This window comes from Quercus lobata, chromosome 11 (genome assembly GCF_001633185.2).
Source record: "Quercus lobata isolate SW786 chromosome 11, ValleyOak3.0 Primary Assembly, whole genome shotgun sequence".
Classification (NCBI taxonomy): Eukaryota; Viridiplantae; Streptophyta; class Magnoliopsida; order Fagales; family Fagaceae; genus Quercus; species Quercus lobata.
In genome coordinates, this window is record NC_044914.1 from 33,278,726 (window position 1) to 33,294,003 (window position 15,278).

The 15,278-nt window shown below is 34.9% G+C and overlaps 1 pseudogene; it reads left to right on the forward strand.

Moving 5' to 3' along the window:
- The first annotated feature begins 723 nt into the window (after positions 1-723).
- Positions 724-13,855, forward strand: LOC115968560 (annotated as a pseudogene).
- Positions 13,856-15,278: the final 1,423 nt, after the last annotated feature.

A 15,278-nucleotide genomic window follows, 5' to 3' on the forward strand; every position in this document is an offset into this window, starting at 1 on the left:
CTGCCGATCTGGGTTTGAGATTTGAGTGAGGAAGAGAGTTTAGGGAGAACTAGAAAGTAAGGCAGAGGACGATAGATAGATAGAGCCACGGTTGAGATTGTGGAGTGGAAAAAAATATATATATTAATGAAGAGATATTTATTAATAAAATAATAATAAAAAAATATTATTTAAATAAGTTAAGAGTGTATAATAGATATACTGATGTAGGAGTTTTGTAAAAGTGATCTTGTAAAATAGAAAAAGTAGGTTTTTAGTGTAAAATAGATGGAATCTTTTAAACGAGCTGATGTGAATGCTCTTATGTCTCAGGTTCGTTCCTTTTGAACAGTTTTTTGTTTTTTCATTTTTTAAGTTTCTCTCAAACCGACCGATATGTATTAAATATAAATATGTACAAGATGTTAAGGGATGTGTACCACTAGTCTAGTGGTAAGACTCGCGTATGATTATACTTGATCCGGGTTCGAACCTTGCTACAATCGTTTTAATATTTTATGTTTTTCTCTCCTACAAAACTACGTCGTTTTATACACCAACTTCAAACATAAAAAGAAAAAACCCTACTCTCTACATTTCACTTCAGCCGCCTCACGCCCTCACCCTCATTCCTTTCTTTCCTTCCACTGCACAGTCCCTCCACTTCTCCGCCGCCGCCACCGCTCCTCCATTCTCAAAGCTATTAGGTTTTTCTGATTTTCTCTTTCTTTCAGCTTTTTGAATTCGTTTCTTCTCCTCATCAAGGTAAGCTTCTATTCTCGTCTTTGCGCTTTGATTTATTTGATTCTCGATCGGAAAATTTTGCATGATTTTAGGGTTTTTTTTTTTTTTTTTTTTTTTTTTTTTGTGGTTCGATTTTATGTGGTTTTTCTTTTGTGTGAAAATTGACGATTTTTTTTGCTTCTATTCTCTCTTCATTAATATTCAATTTCCGATTTTGTATTTTTTTTTTCACTGGGGCAACCCTAGAGGAGAAGAAGAAGAAGGAATTGATGATTTGATTTGAATGATACTTTTCAGGTGCATTCGGTGGCTTGGAATTGCACCGGCACAAAGCTCGCTTCCGGTTCTGTCGATCAAACCGCTCGACTTTGGCACATTGAGCCACACGGCCATGTATGAACTCCTACTTCCCCTCTTTAAATTTTTATTTTATTTTGATTTCTTTGAATTTTATTTACCATAAATTAAAAAAAAAAAAATCCAATTGGGCATCTTTTGAAGTGGAGTGTTTTCTTTATTTCATGGTCAAGACTTCGTTTTTTGTTAGATTTATATTAAGTTGTAGTACCTATAGGCTATAGCACTACTCTGCATCAGGGAACGATTTTAAATGACATGGAACCATATTCATCTCTAGAAATGTGGAAGAGGGTTTTAACTTTGAAACCATTTTTCATGGAGCTTACCTTTGGCAATACTTGCTTATTATTATATTAATAAATGATAACAAAAATAATAATGGGGATGACTCCATATGGTTTTTACAGGGTAAGGTTAAGGATATTGAATTGAAGGGTCACACTGATAGTGTAGATCAGCTGTGTTGGGATCCCAAACATGGCGATCTAATTGCTACTGCGTCAGGTGACAAGACTGTTCGTTTGTGGGATGCTCGAAGTAAGTTACTGCTCTATAGCATAAGCATCTCTGTTGAACTTGTCTGAAATTTAACTTCCTAGTCCTTTAAATTCTCATGATTACATTGCTGTTGTCTTCATGGAGATATAAAATATTCTCTTGAGATAAGTTTAAAATATTCTCTTGAGATATAAAATATTGATTAATGGAGATATAAAATATTCTCTTGAGATAAGTTTAATGAGTTTGGTTATTCAGAATATTAGTCCTAATCACTTTAGTAAGGAGTTACTAAAGTATATATTTATGAAATTGGATTTCATAAATATATACTTTAGTATGATAAATAACTTAAACGATTAAACGGATACTCAAGGATTAAGATATATTAATCTTCAAAGTGGTAGTTAACATACATGACTTTGTATTACTATAAATATTTTATGAATGGGTTGAATGTATAATAAATTTTTGGGATATAATTTATTAATAATTCTTAGAGTGCAATTATATTTATATAGTAACATTAAATATAATTAATAGTAATTTTGGATTTGTCAAGAGTTGACAGAAAAGCCCAAAACTCATTGGAGCTAGAGTCTTATTTGTTCCCTTTTGGTCCTACTCCAAGCAACATACTAAAACTCAATTGAAATGACCCAAAAGGTTAGCCTAATTAGATAATCAATTATAAGGACAGAAACATATAGAATTTTATGTGTGAATAAAATGATTTGTATGTGAGTGTAAGACACTCTCTTATTCTCCCTTGAACATACACATATAAACTGATTGAGAGACCACACTTCTTGGACACAAGTGGAATTGGAGTGAAAATTAAAAGTGTTCCCAAGTACTTCAAATCTTTGGTTTTGAATTTCGCCACACTAAGGTACACTCTCTTGTTCTTATATTCTGAAATTTATATAGTACATGTTATCAATTGTGAATGAAGTAGATCTGTTAATTTTTTGCTGCGTATGTTTTGTATGCGATATAAACATGTGTTTTTCCAACACTATCATGAACCCATCTAATCTTGAACATGATGCAAGATCTGAGATCACTAGGTTCGAATAATGGGACATGGGTTGCTAGTTTGAAGTTTGTTGTTAATGGGTTTTGTTGATATAAGCGAGGGATTGAAGAACCGAGAATTGCGGAGGTTGATTTGGGTTTGATTAATATTGATTTGAATTTGTTGAGATTGATTAGAATTGGATTTGAGTTTGTTGAATTTTGATTTTGATTTATAGAGATGTGGGTTCTCAAATGTGGGTTCGTGTTTAATATCATTTGGCTTTTTTCCTTTTTTTTTAATTAAAATTGATAAATTATTATTTTTTATTTAGATACTGACATGACATTTATTATTATTATTTTAGTAGCCATGTCAGCTTTAATTGTGTCAACTAAGCACACCGTTTGCCACATAGGTAGTTTCCATGAGTAAGTTAACGGTAGGGACCAAATTAATTGCAAATTGAAAATAATGGAGACCAAATTGACTGCTATCAAAATGTAGGGACTAAATTGACTGTGACCCCAAAATGTAAGGACTAATACGTTGTTTTCGCCATAAATAAATCTACCACTTTTTTGTCAAAAAAAAAAATTACCTAATTTTTGGCTTTTATCAAATAAATGAATCTACTTAATTTACCACATTTAACAAAAATAATGCATGACATGGACCAAATAATTGGTCATTATTGTGAATAAAGATAAATAGATAAAATTCAGTGAGAAGAAAACTCTAACTTGTCACACCTGACAATAAAAGACAAGTTTTATGAATTTAAAACTTGGTTTACCGCACTCCTTTGGTGCGATGGTCACTCTACAAGTATAAGTGCTTGTGGAGTGTGGGGGGCAAGGACCGGAGTTCAAGTCTCTAGGAGGAAGTTTCACACACATATACACTTAGATTAGGTTAGAGTAGAATTATATTTTATATAAAAAAAAAAAAAAAAATTGGTTTGGAACGAATCCTAACCTTGGCCCCTTTTTAGACTCTTTTAGGGTTCGGCCCCTTTTTTTAAACCTTGGCCTCTCCCCTAACAGCCGAGATGGCCTAGCTAGCCCAACTAAAAAAATTAAGAGCCCAATTCAAACCCAAGGTTACGACTTAACCTAATTCAGAAAAGAAAAAGAAAAAAAGATGGGATTCGTCAAGAGAGAGAGACCGAGTGACTAGAGAAGAGAGTGATGTGAGTGACTCTGCATTACGCCGCCGCCATCCAAGCCACCGCCACCACAACCGTTGTCCACCATGCGAGACTCACCTCACTGCCATTGACCCACATCCACTGACTGATCAACCTAGTGAGGCAGAGACTGACCTAGAGGTCACGCACCTCCAGTCGCCGCCGCCGCCCTGCTTTATCTGCCCACCCCACCTCCGACGCCAGCCGCTGCAGCCTCCAACCTCCGTTTTGCTTCAAGTAATTTTTTTTTCTTTCCTTCAACTTCAAAACCTAACATTGATTTTGATGAACTAATCTTTGTAACAGAATGAAAAATGGTTTTTGGACGCGAACTCTTTAATGTAACACCATATGAATGTTTATTTGATTTTTTTTTTTTTTCGCTTATTTCTGGCCTCTTAGCTTGGGATTCGGGTCCGTCCCTGCCTTGTACCCAACTATGAGCTGGACTCTTAGTTTGGGATTTGACTTGAGTAGTATCACTGATTTTGAGGACAATGATCCCGATCTATGTTGGGGTTATAACATCCTGAACCAGATGATTTTGTAAGATTGTTTCGTCACTGTTTGAATGTATTTAATTAATTAATTAATTTATTTAGTTTTTGGACCTTCGATCTTTTCTTAAAAAAGAACGCTCATAATGTTTCTGGCAAAATTACCAATTTTAACACTAATGGAGGAATGATCTTTCTCGATCTTGGTTATATACTTGTGTATTATTTTAAATTTTAAGAAGAGAGGTCTATTTTCTGGGGATGTTCTGAATTGGGTTTGTATCTCTACAGAGGGGAATGTATCTCATCCATTTTCTTATTAGAAGCCAGGATTGGTAGTATTTTCTAACGGTATTATAATACTAGTAAAAAATGGTATCAATCCTGGCTTCTAAGAAGAAAATGGATGAAATACATTCCACTCTTAGAGATATGAACCCAATTTAGAACATCCCCTGAAAATTGACCTCTCTTCTTAAAATGATAAACAAGTATTTGACCATGATCGAGAAAGATCCTTCTTCCATTAGCGTTAAAATTGGTAATTTTGCTAGCAGAATATTCAAACATTATGAGCATTCTATTTAAAAAACGCGTTGAAGGTTTGAAAAAATAAATAAATAAAATTTAAATACATTCAAAAGCAAAAAATAGGGATTAAAAAACTTACAAAATCATCTGCTTCATGATATTGTAACCCCATACATGGATCTGAATTATTGTCATCAAAATCGGTAATGCTACTCAAGTCAAATGTTCTTATCGAAGGAGAACAACTCATAGTTGGGTACTAGGCAGGACTCTTAGTTTGGGATTTGACTTGAGTAGTATCACCGATTTTGAGGACAATGATCCAGATCCATGTTTGGGGTTATAACGTCCTGAACCAGATGATTTTGTAAGATTTTTTCGTCATTGATTGAATGTATTTAATTAATTAATTAATTTTTTGAACCTTCGATGTGTTCTCAAAAAAGAACGCTCATAATGTTTCTGACAAAATTACCAATTTTAACGCTAATGGAGGAAGGATCTTTCTCGATCTTGGTTATATACTTGTGTATTATTTTAAATTTTAAGAAGAGAGGTCTATTTTTTGGGATGTTCTAAATTGGGTTTGTATCTCTACAGAGGGGAATGTATCTTATCCATTTTCTTCTTAGAAGCCAGGATTGATAGCATTCTCTACCGGTATTATAATACTGGTAAAGAATGGTATCAATCCTGGCTTCTGAGAAGAAAATGGATGAGATACATTTCACTCTGTAGAGATACGAACCCAATTTAGAACATCCCCTGAAAATTGACCTCTCTTCTTAAAATAATAAACAAGTATTTGACCATGATCGAGAAAGATCCTTCTTCCATTAGCGTTAAAATTGGTAATTTTGCTAGCAGAATATTCAAACATTATGAGCATTCTATTTAAAAAACACGTCGAAGGTTCGAAAAAAAAAAATTTAAATACATTCAAAAGTAAAAACAGGGATTAAAAAACTTACAAAATCATCTACTTCATGACTTTGTAACCCCATACATGGATCTAGATCATTGTCGTCAAAATCGGTAATGCTACTCAAGTCAAATGTTCTTATCGAAGGAGAACAACTCATAGTTGGGTACTAGGCAAGACTCTTAGTTTGGGATTTGACTTGAGTAGTATCACCGATTTTGAGGACGATGATCCAGATCCATGTTTGGGGTTATAACGTCCTGAACCAGATGATTTTGTAAGATTTTTTCGTCACTGAATGAATGTATTTAATTAATTAATTAATTTTTTGGACCTTCGATGTGTTCTTAAAAAAGAACAGTCATAATGTTTCTGACAAAATTACCAATTTTAACGCTAATGGAGGAATGATCTTTCTCGATCTTGGTTATATACTTGTGTATTATTTTAAATTTTAAGAAGAGAGGTCTATTTTCTGGGATGTTCTAAATCGGGTTTGTATCTCTACAGAGGTGAATTGATCTTATCCATTTTCTTCTTAGAAGCCAGGATTGGTAGCATTCTCTACCGGTATTATAATACTAGTAAAGAATGGTATCAATCCTGGCTTCTGAGAAGAAAATGGATGAGATACATTTCACTCTGTAGAGATACGAACCCAATTTAGAACATCCCCTGAAAATTGAACTCTCTTCTTAAAATAATAAACAAGTATTTGACCATGATTGAGAAAGATCCTTCTTCCATTAGCGTTAAAATTGGTAATTTTGCTAGCAGAATATTCAAACATTATGAGCATTCTATTTAAAAAACGTGTCGAAGGTTCGAAAAAATAAATAAATAAAATTTAAATACATTCAAAAGCAAAAACAAGGATTAAAAAGCTTACAAAATCATCTGCTTCACGATGTTGTAACCCCAGACATGGACTTGGATCATTGTCGTCAAAATCGGTAATGCTACTCAAGTTAAATGTTCTTATCGAAGGAGAACAACTCATAGTTGGGTACTAGGCAGGGATGGACCCGAATCTCAAGCTAGGGGGCCAAAGATAAGAGAAAAATAAAAAATAAAAAAACATCAAATAAACATCCATTTGGTATTACATTAAAGAGTTTGTCCAAAAACCATTTTTCATTTTGATACAAAGGTTAGTTCGTCAAAATCAATGTCAGGTTTCTGATTCTTTCAATTGAGAGAAATTGGGTTCAAATCACCCCCCTCCACTGGTTGTAAGGTGCAAAATAAAGTTTGATATCATAAACAACTTGAATAGTAGTGGTTGAATTATTAAAAGTATTTCCATTCATGTTGGCCACAACATCATTTGATAGAAAATTTGAATGTTATATGAAGGACCAACCTGCATCAGATGCTTCCATCTTAACTCACCTATTTATATAGATGCAGTTCACAGACTTAATGTATTGACCTCGATAACAATTAAGTAGACATATTGTGATGAACATGCTATAATTTTAGTTCTTAAGTTTCACTAGTACATTTCTATTTTGAATAAGCTTTAGTGAACAAATTAGCTGGATTGATGGTCATCCTCATCAGATCTTGTTTAGAGAGAAATCAAAGAATCTTCTCAATTTGTAATTTTATATCAATTTTTCTGCAACCCAAATTTTCATGGTTTTTTTTTTTTTTTTTTTTGAATTAGTCTGTGTGATTCTCTTGAAAAGAAGCCTTGAGGTACGCAAAATGAGTAATAAATATAGGGGTATCACACACATTCCAAATGAATAAGTGAGTCATGACACTATAACATGCTAAATACACAATAATATAAACAATATATAACATACCCTAATAAAAGACTTGTCTTGTTTACTTTTTTGGTACATCAATAGTTGGGGGTAGAGGGGAATTGAACCTTGGATCTTTCCATTGGAAAGACCAGGATGTTCCAACCAAAGAACCATAACTTTATTTTACTTCCTAGGCCCTTCACACTTTAGGATAGGATTTGTCATGACATTGTAATCATTTTTTTTTTTTTTTTGATAGCTGTCATGACTCATGAAATTGTAATCGTTATGGAGGAATACTGAATGGACTCCAACATACTTGTTGATAACATGATTGATTAAGATAGATAAATTGAGTATCTTCTGGTCCTCTCCTAAGCAAATAACTAGGGTTTATGGTGTTACAGGATTAGATACATATATAGAGGTACCACACGAGAACGTGAAGATCAGTTGAGAAGTAACAAACCAAGCAACAAAGAAGGGTTTTTTTTTTTCCCCGGCTAAAAAAAATATAGATCTAGTGTAGATCTAAAATGAATTGCCCTAAAGATGTCATTTATAAAGCAAATTGATGCTTACAAAGGTTCTAAGAATAAAACGATATCACAGTGAAAGGAAGATAATTAATAAGATTGAATTGAAGATGATAGAAGATCAGATTATAGGCTCAGGCTGCCTACAATGATCCTATCTTCATCTTTGATATAACTAGTAAATCTTATAAAATACTAAAGGCAAAAACAATAAACAAAGCATAACATGCTTAATAGCTAACATGCTTGGATAATGGACTAAATTTTCCTTTGGCTTAGAAGAACCTACATTATTTGCTCCATGTTTAATGTGGTTATTTACTTGATATAATAAATTGATTGATGTAATTTCTTATTTGAAATTTTAAATTCAGTAAACATGTTTTAATGGTGTGTGAACTTTGGTAAAGCCATTGTGTTTAATTATTTATTTCTTGTTAGAATAAATATAATCATGCAGTAGTATTAACACAGTTTGCTATTGACACCTTGTAGTGATTGTAGTTTGAGATTCTTATCATAATTATGAACTAATTACCATTATTGACATATTGAATTAACTAGAGCGTTATTTTTCATTGCCATTAGATATCATGGTATGATGTGTTTTAGTATTCCCTTTTATTGTTTATTTATTTATTTTTTAATAATGATTTTTTATCAACAGGGATGATACTAGAGTTCTTGTTTATGCCAAGGGTTGCAATTTCCAGCATGGCTATAATATGTATGTGAGAAAAAGGATAAAGCTTCTACTGTTTGTGATTTGCTGTCATGATATGGACCCCAATGATTGGCTTACTCTAATTTATTTAGAATCATATTGATTATGAACAATGAATGACAAGCTTCTGAACTTTCTAGTTTATTTAGAATCATATGTATAATTATGAATGATGAGCTTTTGGGTTTATGTTGATTTGTCTATTGTATGTTTTATCTATGATAAAAGCTTTCTATATCATTAAGTGACACCTCCCACCCCACACCCAAAAAAAAAAAAAAAAATTGTAAGACTCCATTGAAATTATTTTAAAGCCTTATTTATTTAGAGGTTAGTTAATGTCTGTTGGGTTTGATCACTATTTCTACATTTACACTCTTTTTCATAGAACTGTTATTTGAAAATTTCAGGGCGCAATCCTTGTTATTGGTTATTTCTATAGTGGTTCAGGTTTGTATGTAGTTTGTGCACTTGAATACTTGGAACAAAAAAGTTTCATGAACCTCTCCTTGTCTCTACTCTTATCAAACCAATGAATGCTTAAGTAAGTAAAATGTCTGACTGCAGGCTGTGGGTCAGCGAAAGAAAAAAAGAAAAAAGAAAAAAGAAAACTAAAAAAAAAAATAAAGGAAGGTTCATGAACTAAGTTTGATAATCTCATTTTCTTTTTGTTTCCAAGGTCAGTCTTACTTTCTATGACATGTCTTTTGTTCAATGGATTTTGCATGACAGGTGAACCAAGCGGTGATATAGAAGTTGTAAGTAAAGTTGAAGGTAAATATTATTGACATTGTCTTGTACTCCTGTTGTTATAGGTTTTCAATTCTTCAAAGATTTTGCATATTGAATGCAACTGTTGAGTGTTTTGCAGTATGTGAAGGTTATTGTTTATTGATTCATGTACACTGGATCCATTGAATTTCTTAGTTGTTTTCCCTCCCTTCATTAAAATATTAGCACACATGTTTATCCATGGGATTGGTATTAAAAACCATCTGAAATTTGTGGTGGTTTGATTTTCCTTAGGCATATGGATGATAACATAGTTTTCAATTCTACGATGAATGGGAAATGATGTTTATACTCCTGTCTTTATGGATCCTAGTATCACAATATGTTTTGTGGGCAGCGTTGCCTTCATTCTGAAGTATGTATTATACAGGAGTACTGCACATGCCTATAGATGTTGGATCTCTCTCTTCCTTTCTCTTGCGTGATTGCTAATGATTTTAAAGGTTGACTTGTTAGAGGCTTAAGGTTTATAATAATAGGAGGATGAATGGAGTGAAATAGTGATGGGCTATAAAATTGGAATCTTTTTGAGAGGGAGGATGAGTTTCCCTAACTGTGGGGCCTCATGCCCTTTACTTCCTCCCAATCTATATTCAAGAATCTTTGAGGTCTTACATGGTTTTTCCAATCATTCTTAATATCCTGATTGACATCCATCTTACCCTGATTTGGGGTTTTCAATCTAATGAATATGTAGTGAAATCTGAATCTTATCGAGTTGGGATAGAAGTACGCAAAAGGTGATTATTGAACTATCTGTTTACTATATTTATGTAGTTTGCATGCACTGTCCTCTGGTTGTAAGCATCGCTAATCTCTGCAGTATTTGTCTGACTGTTTAGTACTTTTAGTAATGCAAATTTTGGGAGATGATTTTTTATTTTTTAACTTAACAAATTACGAGTGCAAATATGCAGGTGGTGTTTCATGTACATTAGAAGTTCAGAGAGCATTTCCTATTCTAAAGAAAGCTTATGGTGACAGCATGCATAAAGTGTTGCATGTGGGCCCTGATACCTGTCTGGTGGTATCTAAATTGTTGAAAGAAGAGGATACTGAAGCATGGGGTGTGGAACCATATGAATTAGATGATACTGATGCCAGCTGCAGGAGTCTTGTGCGTAAAGGCATTGTACGGGTGGCTGATATCAAGTTTTCTTTGCCCTACAGGCCAAAATCATTTTCTGTTGTTATAGTGTCAGATGCATTGTAATACCTGTCCCCAAAGTATCTCAACAAAACCCTTCCAGAGTTGATGAGGGTATCCGCAGATGGTGTGGTTATATTTTCTGGTAATTCCTTATAAGGCTTATGCACTTTCAGGTTGTGAAACATTTTGTGCTCATTAGTTGAAAACTTAAAATGAACAAGAAGTTGATGACACTAATGGGGGCTGATTCAGCTGATTTCATTTGATCAATAAGACCAGGTTTGCCAAATTGATGGCTGATATTCTAACTTAGCTTGTTTCTTTGGGAACTATAGGAGAGAAAAATTACTGAAAAACTTTGCTGCTATGTTTGATTGTCATCAGATTCTTACTCTCAGTGAACTGTCTGAACAAGGAATTATGTCATCTTCCCAAGTGTTCTCTCTTTTGCTATCTTTACCGTTAAAAATTGGCCAATAACTTTGGTGCTGTACTCACTTGTAATTATGGTTATTCTGAAGTCTACCGTATAAAACAATGACAATGTGATATCCCCTTGTTCTTTCTCTTTTGCCATGTTCCCTTCCCAGAATGCAATTCCTGTGCAGCAACAACAATGATCTTCCCCCCCTCCCCCTCACCCCCCCCTCTTTCTTTCAAAAAAATTGGGGACTTGGGGGGGTTGTTCTATGTATCCTGAACAATTTCAGTTCTTTTCTTGGATGACATTACCGTTTGGATGGCTCAAGCTTTTGTATTGATTATATTTGAATTTCTCTCGAACAAGCTTTTACCACCATCCCCTCTCCCTTATGTAAATACTGTAATTGTCAATTCTCACTTTTGTGATAGTTTGACTTTACTTTCAACTTTCAGGATCTGGTTTAATTGTATTTTACCCTTCTTGGAGTTACCCTAGTACTGTTCACATTTAGCTTAATGATTCTAATTGCTAGGGACAAATTAAATAAGCATTGTACCCTTCTAGAGATATGCCCCTTGATATCTGTCATCATAATCAGTGACCTAGGCTGTATCATCTTTTGAATGGCAAAAGGACTTGACATAATGTAATAGACACAGACGTGCAAAATTTATCTTTACTTAGTCATTTTCCCCCCATTTATTTTAAATTTTATTTACCACAAAAAGATTTAAAGTTCTAAAATTTTGGTGATTTGTTCCACGTGTAGGTTATCCAGGTCAGCGTAGAGCGAAAGGTGCGGAGTTGTCCAAATTTGGCTGTCCAGTAAGTGATTATGTTTTTCTAAATGTTCTTTAGTCATTGGTTTTGTTTTGTTTTGTTTTGTTTTGTTTTTGTTTTTTGGTGTATGGATACATCAATAGTTGGGGTGGGGGGTTTGAATCTTGGATGACTCCATTGAAAATACTAGGAGGTTCCAGTTGAGCTACAAAGCTCTTGGCTTCTTTATTGCCATTGTTGTGCAATTTAATTTGGCAACATGTGGCCTGGATTCGAAAAAGATGACGTAATTGAAAAACTGTTCATTTCCTAAGAGCTATGGTTCAAATGACACTTCTCCCTTCCACAAGAATGGATGGAGGGTGAGGCTGTGGGTTCACAACACATTGGGTGTGTGTAACTCTTACTAGTAAAGGAAGAACAAAAGGTTGTACTAAGTGCACAAAGCTAGGAGAGGTTGATTCTCAGACTCAAACCCATGACCTTTTGCTTTTGGTGGAAGGCACTTGCCTTCAAACCAAGGCCTGACCTCTACTAATAAAAGAAGGAAAAACTGTATAATTGTTATGTGTTTTTTTTTGCTGAATCATTAATTGGTGAATTAATGCACTTAAGGTTGGCATATAGCTGCAGTATCCTAGCCAACAACATCCCCCCCTCACCCCCCACAACCCCCCCCACCCCAAAAAAAAAAGGAAGAAAGAAAAATAGTAACTCTGCATTTCAGACGTGTGAAGTAAACTATCAGCAATGTTGTGAAAAGCTATAGAGATGTTCTGATGCCATTTCTTTATCTACAAGTCAGTGCTCTATAAGCTGCTCTAACATAAACAAACTGGTTATGATTGAGCAAACCAATTTTTTTCTAAGACATTGTGGTCATATTGTCTGATTTTGTATTTAATGGAATAAAAACTTGAGAGAAGTAAATTTATAAATTGTCATTAAAAGATTTTATAAATAATTGTGAAATACTAAACTCTTTGGTTGATTGCATACAAATTAAGGTAAGTAAACTGAACCATGAATTCTTGCAATAATTGGTTTCAGCATGTGCTTGAAGAATCTTGTTTCCTTCCTTTCCCAAAGTTTTCTTGGAAGTTAAATTGAACAAAATTGAGGTCAAGGTTATGAAAATTATCAATAAATTTCAATGGTTTGGACAAAATTATTAATTATTATTTGTTTGTTAAATTGATCTAAGTAAAAGGATGAATATTTTTAAATTTTATTAAACGAAAGAGTTAGATGCTTTTCTCAGATATATACAGCAGAAAACTGAGTAATTATATATTTTGAATTAAGAATAGGATATCCAGGAAAGTGATGGTTGAGAATTGATTACTTGAACAGTGCTTTTCAAAGATGTCTTTGCTTTTTGTGCCTTTGTTGTGCAACTGTTGTTATGTTGTGGTTCCTGTTAAAGAAAATTTACTTGCAGCATTGACTTGTTGAACATGACATGAGAATGTTCATTTTGTGAAGGCCAAATTGCGAAGCTCATCTTGGTGGATAAGATATTTTGTTCAGAATGGTTAGAAGAGAATGAAGCTACCTCAAAGAAGTTTGAACAGGCTTCAACCAAGAGGTTGTATAAGCCGGCCTGCCAAGTTTTCCACCTCAAATCACACCATTGAAAACCAAACCTTGGTATCATATCTTTACTTTGTAGCTGGCAGAAGATACTATTCCCGCAAGCATCTTAAGAGCCCGAAGGGTAAGTTTATATTCTGTGGAAATTACAGAGCCTACATTTGTCTTCTGTTTAAGAGCTAGATATTCTTGTCAGTGTATTTATTGAGGAAGATGGATTGCATGCTATGACTTTAACCATTTTTGTATTCACTTATGGTTTTAGCTCCCAGATGCTTGTTGTATTTGTAATGATAAATGCATAAACTAGCATGTCCAAACTCCCACTTGTATTTGTAATGATAAATGCATTAACTAGCAAGTCCAAACTCCTTGTATTTTTTTTTTTTTTTTGATGGGAAATTTGGAAGAGATTTCATTCCAATAAGAAAGATGTACAACAGAGGCAGGAAGCCTGCTATTACAATAGATCATCACTAAGAATATCCTGAATCCAAGGGGGAGGGATTCCTTTCCATATTTTTGTTTGGCCTGAGCTTTTAGCTTCTAGTGCTAAGGAGTGGGCAGCTCTGTTACCTTCGCGCTTCAAGTGATGGAAGGAACAAAAACTGAAAGAGCTGGATGCTACCCGAATGTCCTCAAGGATGTGCCCAAAGTCGCTGCCAGAAACCTCAGAGGTTAAGTCATGGATAATAGATAGTGCGTCGGACTCAAAAAGAGCTTGGTGGACTTGCATTTCAGAGGCAAAGAGGACACCATGAAGCAGAGCATATGCTTCTGTGATTTCAGCAGGGAAGCAAGAAGGAAGAACCAGGCTGAGAGCACCAATGGGGAAGCCTAAGGAATCTCGAATGACAGCTCCAATGCAAGACTTACCACCCCCAACATTAGTAGCTCCGTCCACGTTAATCTTGAAGAAGCCGGCAGGGGGAGCAGTCCAATGGGCACGGGCAGGAGGTGGAGCAAGGGGGAAGGAGAGCCTAGCGTCAACAAAATCCAAGTGGGCTCTTTTTGCGGTGTCCCAAACCATGGCTGGCGGAAGTGCAGAGTCCCCAAAAATGGCTTGATTTCTATTCCCCCATATTGACCAAAGGACAAAGAAAAAAAGAGCCAAATCCGCAAACAGGCCTAAATCAATGAACTTAGAAACAGAGTCCATAAAAGATGCATTTGGGGATGAAAAGCTTGCAGGGCAATCTGGCCAATTAGCCCAAGTAAGTTTGGCATGAGAGCAAAGAAACAAAGCATGTTGGATAGACTCCATTTCCTTATCACAGATTGGGCAGAAACCTGAGACATTTAGACCCCGACAGCGCAAATTTAGCATGGTTGGAAGGCCGTTTTTGCAAACTTTCCAAGCAAAAATCCGGATCTTTGGGGGGATATTCAGATGCCAGATTGCTTTCCAGAAGGAGGTTTGGCTGTGCATAGCAGAGCACTCACCAAGATCTTGATCATCTATCATGCGCATAGCAATGTAGTACGCGCTTTTCACGGTGAATGAACCTCTTTTGTTACCTATCCAAACAAGCTGATCGTCAGGAAGTCTAAAGCTGATAGGAATCTGGAGGATAGAAGCAGCCTCGTGGGGTAGAAAGATAGATCTTACCAAATCCATTCTTCACCATTTTGTATCCTCATCAATGAGAGAAGAGACCATTGGAAAGATGCCAAAATTTGATTGAGGCGAGGTCACTCTATAGGTGGTTGGAGTTGGGAGCCACCTATCTTCCCAAATGAGAATCCGCTTACCATTACCCACCCTCCAACGAGTGCCTTCCTTT